Here is a 7,000-nt window from a genome sequence, read left to right on the forward strand (position 1 = left end):
TTCTCTTTAAAGAAACACCCATCATACAAACATACATATTTATCTAGGATGGTTGGACATAAACAGCTTTCACACTCATCTATACATATATGACTTTGTAAATGTCTTCATATTAATGTTGACAGTAAGATACCGTTCATACGTGTACATGTATGAATCCATGAGTACATACACATGTTACGCATGAATATCTGGAATGCTTCCCATTTACTGGATGTATAGACTTCCAGATTTGGTCGTGTGTGTTTTAAACTGCTGCCCAGCGCTGACATGTTCCTCAGCCTCACAGCAGATGGGCTCCTCACGTGCGCAGTAGAGAATCATCACCCAGGCAGGTAATTGGCTGCTGTTTACATCGCGGCTGGCGTCCCCCCACCCACCCGCGCCTGCTGCACACAGCTGTACCGGTCTGTGCTGACCAGTTTTAAGCTTGGCTGCGTTCAAAAACTGCAGAAATGGCGATTTCAGCGCACAGGAGACGGCGTGCTCAGCTGGCTGGTTTCGGCGTTTTTACATGTTGGAATCAGCACACGTGAGTTACGGCATCTGAAGCGGTTTGGAAAGGGAGTTTCCTCCAGGTGCTTTGCTAACAGATGGTGAAACAGCTGATTCAAGACCAGGGGATCAGCCTTAACATCAGCCCCTGACCAAAACTCTGAGGAAGGGGGTGATGGGCGTGTGTCAGGAAAGGACACATTCGAATGCAAAGTGCTCTGAAATGTCTGAAAAATCATGGAACTGTGTGTGTGTGACGACCTTTTGTTTAATCACGAGCATATTAATTACACAACCGCAGCCCGTGTGTGCAGCAATTCAAGGCCAAAAGGACGAGTGCTCTTTATTATCTTCATTATGTTGGAATATTCAGCCTTTAATGGAATGTAGTGCATGTGTGTATTTCATTAGGCAGTTGGTCACGCCACATCGCACATGGCCTCTAAAGCATTGTAGGTTTTCACACAACGAGCTTGTACTGGGAATGAAGTGATTATGCTGATTGGATTGCAGTTAGACATGAAGGCAGTCCTGAGTCATGATAACACGACCCCACATTTAAATGAGCTTATATCTTCATCGTTTTATTAACTGTACTTTATATGAAGCTATAAAGCTAAACTCCGCAGATTGATTTCATCAGGTCTCCCTGCGCTTGGTGTAACGTGATGAATTCATCGTGAGATGCAGCTACAGCAGACAATGTTGGCCAGTGATGCAAGAATTCTATGTTGGACATGTGCAAAAATCTGAAGAAATCCATCAGATATGCCCTTTTTATTTTAGGTAGATCTCTAGAAACCATTTCAGCAGCTCAGTTTGATGCTCCAACAATTTCCTAATGTAATTTGTTTGTTTTTGCCCCAGTTACTTGTTCTATTAAAATGTTAATTACCACATTCAGAAACTGTTGCAAATTCAAATGAGGTTTTAAATTTCTATTTCATTCTTGGTTCTCCATCCAAAAAGATACTGTGTCCTGTTTTGTGACTTAAAAGAGATCTTTGTTTCTTTCCATTCAAACACACATGCTGCTTCTATAATGATATTGTTTGGCCCTAAAACAACTTCAGGTGTGTGTGCGTGTTTGCTACATATTTAGTACCAAAATACTCATTCTACTAGCGACGGCGGGACACTTTTGCAACACGGGGCAATTTGGGCTGATCCTCACAACTCTGAGGACTAAGACATGGTTTTAAAGTTGAGAATACAATTGAATTTAGGTTAGGCTAAGGGCCGGGGCCGGGGTGGCCAACCAGTCAGAGCCTAAGAGCCACATCACACACATGGGCACACATGAACATCACCTCATCCCTTCCTCACACACAGACCTCTGCTTAGCCAGATTTATGGTAAATGTCACACACCAACATGATAATGACAGAATTTGACTTCCTCAGACCACGGGTCAGTCATTCTCAACAATGAACACTGTGTGCACTGCCTCCCACACACACACACACACACACACACACACACACACACACACACACACACACACACACAAACTCTTAATTCAACTAAGTCCACAAACAAAAATATAATAATTAAAATATTTTTTTTTCTCTTACTGTGCATGTTGCTTAGTGGGACTTCTGGCATTCCTTGCTTTGAACAATCCTCTCCAAATCTGGCTTGTATTCAGTTGTGTCAGTCAGAACAGATCGGTGCTTTGGTTTCACGTGTTTTAGGGTAGAAAACACAGACTCGAGACGTGTGTTGACCCAAATATTGACAGGATCTTAAGCGCAGCCCGTTTGACATTGGGCTATTTTGGGGTATTTTTCCATTGGCACACTTTTCCAGAACCCAATGGCCCCTTCCCTTAAAGCAGGTTTCAGTTGGTCCTCCTCACAAAGATCGATCATCAGCTGCAGCCTCATCTGTGACCAGCGGGGCTTTAAAACAGTGCGGGGCTTTAAAACAATGCGGGGCTTTAAAACAGTGCGGGGCTTTAAAAGGGGCAACGAGGAATGCGATCTGTGGCCTTTTCAGTTGTAGATCACGGAACCGGGTCACGAAGCTTTCGTGCAGGTTTTCCTGCCATTTTGAAGGCGTACTTGACACTAATTGTTTCCTCAAAAGATCTCGTCCCTACTGAGAAACTTTGCGGTATTTTCATCTAACGCGCATGCGCCTTTGGCGAAAGTACCGTGTTGAACTCAAGCGAAGCGAACACGCACATTAAAAAAACACAAACCCAAACTTCGATATGAACGTTAGAGCCGCAAGAAACCAGGCAAAGAGCCGCGGGTTGGCCAGTCCTGGGCTGGGGGGGTTAGTTGGGCTGGTGAGCATAAGAATAGCTGAGCAATGCCTATGAAAGTCCTCACAAGAAAGAAGCAAAAGGAAGTGTGTGTGTGTGTGGGGGGGGGGGGACGACATTACAGACCATCCCTGCATGTCAGCCCCATTTTGCCCTCATATCACTCCCATGTCAGGGTCTGAACGGTCCCAACCAGGGACCTCTTACTCGTTCTATTGGCTCTCTGATTGCTGTAGGAGATTAGCTACCCTCAGAACCTGCGAGGAGCTGGTGTTCCTCACCTTGACCATAACCTCTCTGCGCCACACTTTTTCAATCAGAACTGATGCCGGCCTCCCTATTCCCCAGAAACAGGGCTCAGGGGGGGGTCACGGTTCCCTGAAACACCTGCTGGTGACAAATGGCTACAGCGGGATTGGCCCACAAAGAACAGATGAAAGGACGGCGCAGGAGTGTGTGAAGAGAGCGATGTGAGGAGTTTTCCAACCCAGCAAACTCGTGCAGGCGTTCTTTATGCTAAGGATTAAAAGAGGAAGCATTGAAATGCAGCATGTCAGTGATCAAGGAGAAAGTCAGCAAGACGGGGGGGGGGGCAACATAGCAGGAAATTGCCTAATCATCAAATGAATGTTGGGGGAATTAGGCATTTATTTAAAGCAAAGGCATCTTTGTCTTGCTACGGTTCAATCTCTTTGATCAGGCATGCATCCCGTTCCTCCTCCTGAGGATTCCTGGTGGGAACTTTTCTGATTACCATCCCAGTTTACAGCTTACCTTCAGCTCACCTCAAAAACTTTCATAAAACACACTCGCAAGAGGAAGCAGAGAGGCAGAGGGGGAAGTGGGAGGATCCAAGCATGTTTTACACATGAGTGCGTGTGTGTGTGTGTGTGTGGGGATGGGGGGGTTGCATGCATTTTGCTCACAGTCATTGTTAAATTCTTAATCGCGCAGCTCACTGGAAGAAATAAATGAAGATGCAGTTCCACTTATCTCATTTGGAAAGTCACAGAAGGGGCAGGAGAAGAAGAACAAGGAACAAAGAACAAGGTCTTGTTTTATCTTGTCGCACAAACCAAACCTTTTCACCGTTTTACATCAAGCAAGTCTCATTCTCTTACATGTGTAGTTGTGAGCAAAAATCTGTGATGAATGCATGACTGACAGTGTTTTTGACTGTGAACACACCTTCTGATGTAGGTCCATCCTGTATACTGGACAAATGTTCTTACTGTGTGCTCCTTTCATAGGCAGCATAGAGACACGTGTCATGGCATGTGTTTGTTGAGTAACTGATCCATTTGCAAAATGAGAACCTAAAAAGTACAAAATTGTCTGTATTTGCTCCTGGAACAGAGTGTTAGGTGAAAGTCACCGTGGCAGAGCGGGATGCATAATACTTCCAGCTGCATAGTCCTGACCTGAGGGCCTACATGAACTTGCTAGCGGATGTGAGTTAGCTTAGCTGACAACCAGGTGAACACGTATAACAGACCTGATCATTTCTCTTCCTCCTCAGAGTCGACTTCCCTGCTCCAGACCAAGAGACCATCAGCTATGGCCCACAGACAGCCCCGACTTTAACTCATCCAAGTGGGAAATAGCGGGCCCATCTTTAAATGCAGCCACCGAGGTCTTTAGTCATGCTTGGCCTCTCCCTGCACCGCTCTGGCCTTCCCTGGAACAGCTGTGACAGGGCTGCAAGGCTCTGTGGAGGAGTGTGAATTTACCGCATCTCTTTGATGTGTCAGCAGTGTGTTGGCGGCACACCTCTGTGCAATATTGAAATGTGATGCAACGGCGATAGGTAAGGGCAGGGAAATGCCAGGGGCCAAATAATAAGTTCTGCCCCGCTCGGTGCTCCGTGCCCACGGGGCCTCAATTCATCCCTTGAAATTGCAAATATGTGTGCGCGTGTGTAGATGTGATTCTTTTACAGGGCACATTTGTCAGGTGTGTTTGTGGAGTGGGAGTTTAAGCAAAGTATGTATAATAACACTTGACTATAATATGCTAGTATGATCACTTTCTCTTTACTAAAACTCCCCACTGCTATTTTAAAAGGATTCAATTCCCAGGTGATTCTCTAAGCTCTGAGTTGACAAATGTGGTCTTGCGGCAACCTTACTGTGGTCTGACCCAGAAGTGAGCAGAAGGCGTCGCGGGGGAACGGCGGCCTCGTGGCTGGCCGAGCGGAGCCGAGGATGAGAGGGATGATTGCGCGGTCAGACGAGTTCTGCGGAGGCGAGGTTTAGAGGCTTCGGCGTGTGTGCAGCATGTGTAATCCACGGGCCCCAGGGTGGGACTCTGCACCAGTCGGTTCCCCTACACAAAGGCCATTCTGACAGAAGATGCTTTCTCATAGAAACTTTCTTTCAGCAAATTCTCCAGATCGGGATCCTTCTGTGAAGTGCAACACCGCGAGGAATCTCTTCTGCAACGCTCAGCTTTATCATGAAATACCCCTGGAGGCACAGATTATATGATCTGTATGCATCTAAGTATGTTTGCTCCCATTCATCACACAAAACCAGCTCTGATCTTTGTTCTCCACTGCCACAATGTGCAGATCTGCACGATAATTCAGCAGCGAATCCGATGCGTTCCAAATCTTAGGGCGCTTCAGATTTGCTCTGGAATATCTCTGTGGTGTCCAGAACAAGAACCCTGGAACACTGTGTCGAATGAACAGACTGTGTTCTACAACCCCGTTTCTTCTGCCTCTACCCCTCCTCTTCCTCGGCTCAAACCTCCCAGTGGGAGGGAGAGGAAAAGTGTCAGTATTCAGCATTTGTAGAGAAGTATGGGGGGGGGGTATCCAAACATAGACATCAGCAATCTCAGGCAGAGCCAGGCTCTGCTCTTGTCCTCCATCCACAGCAACACTTGGTGCATGATGGGAAACGCCTGGGTGCTAATGGATAAGAGTTTAGCAACTGTCTGAACAGCACGTGGATTTCACTATGCATCTGATTCAGGCTGTAATCCAATGTGACACTGACTTCACCTCTGTTCATACCGGACCCGCTTGACTCGAGGTTGTGTCAAAAGGAAAGGAACCTTGAGCAGGAGCAGGTTCCTGGGGGGACCCTCCTGCTGATGTGGGCTAGATGAAAGAGGAGACGAGGGCGGATGTAGGCCAAGATGGGAAGAGGAGAAGAACGCATGTGTACATGCAAACACTGGATTCTGGAAACGTCCTGACCCACTGGAGATTTTGTCATCACCTCCTGCAGCTGCTATCGGTTCCCCAGGTGAAACACACTTGAATTACTTATCTTATTTTCTGCCAAAAGGAGAAAAAAATCTGTTCCTTCGAGGCGTTAAAAATTATCTCTGCATTTGCAGGCGCACCTCGATGGGGGGGGGAATTATTATATTTGCCAGAATGAAGTCGTCTGCAGTACAGCAGCTTGTGCATTCCTTTTGAAAAATGAATACCGGAATAAAGAAGTGAACTCAAAATGTCCCCTGGATTCAGTTTTAATTATCACAAAACTATGAGAGAATTTCAGATCCCTTACTGCTAAGAGAGGTACTTCAAGAGTTTAACCTCCTTAAGTGTGATTAATCATTATGTGCGACTGCTCATTTCCTTCAAAGTGGCATTACTGCTCTGCTCTGGAATTAGTCCATCTACATTTGATTTCCGTTTTCCTTCACTGACTAAAGGGCCACTTCCGACTATCAGGCTCCCATTGACGTAACTCGTCATTTATGCAATCAGCTACATGCACGACTTGTTGTGTGGAGCTTCACAGTGTCGGAGACCTTCAGAGAAATCAAAGAGCAGAATGAAAAAGCACCTCAGAACATGGCTGATCCCATCAGGCATGCTAACATTAGCAATTATCACAATAAGCACAGACTCTGGAAGGAGTCCTTTTATGACCTTTTGAAGCAAACGGTTCAAACACACTCGGATTATTCAATTACAGGCAGAGTGTAATCAGGATGGTACGCGTTGGTGATCCTTAATGGCCGTGTGTGATCCGGCTCAGCTCAGGGGAGATGAGATGAGCTGTTAAGACAGTAGAAGATTGCACCTTTTAATGTCCGTACAATCGGCAGCCTGCGTGCTGAATGAAGCTGGGGCGTCTGAAGCATTCCTGCCTCAAACGGGGAAGTTCATCGTCGGGACATCCGCCGCGTCTCCGCCGCCGAGCTCTGATTTTCTGCAGTTTTACGTGAAGCACCTGTCAGCCAAGAGAGCGCCTTCAGACAAGCTTATTGGTT

The 7,000-nt window shown here is 46.4% G+C and overlaps 1 long non-coding RNA gene across 1 annotated transcript; it reads left to right on the top strand.

The window, feature by feature from the left end:
- Positions 1–4,153: 4,153 nt before the first annotated feature.
- Positions 4,154–6,233, top strand: LOC130534105 (uncharacterized). The gene is made up of 2 exons (XR_008952802.1): positions 4,154–6,018; positions 6,113–6,233. It is a non-coding gene; the product is annotated as an uncharacterized LOC130534105 (long non-coding RNA).
- The last annotated feature ends 767 nt before the right edge of the window (positions 6,234–7,000 follow it).

Source organism: Takifugu flavidus, chromosome 11, assembly GCF_003711565.1.
Source record: "Takifugu flavidus isolate HTHZ2018 chromosome 11, ASM371156v2, whole genome shotgun sequence".
NCBI lineage: Eukaryota > Metazoa > Chordata > Actinopteri > Tetraodontiformes > Tetraodontidae > Takifugu > Takifugu flavidus.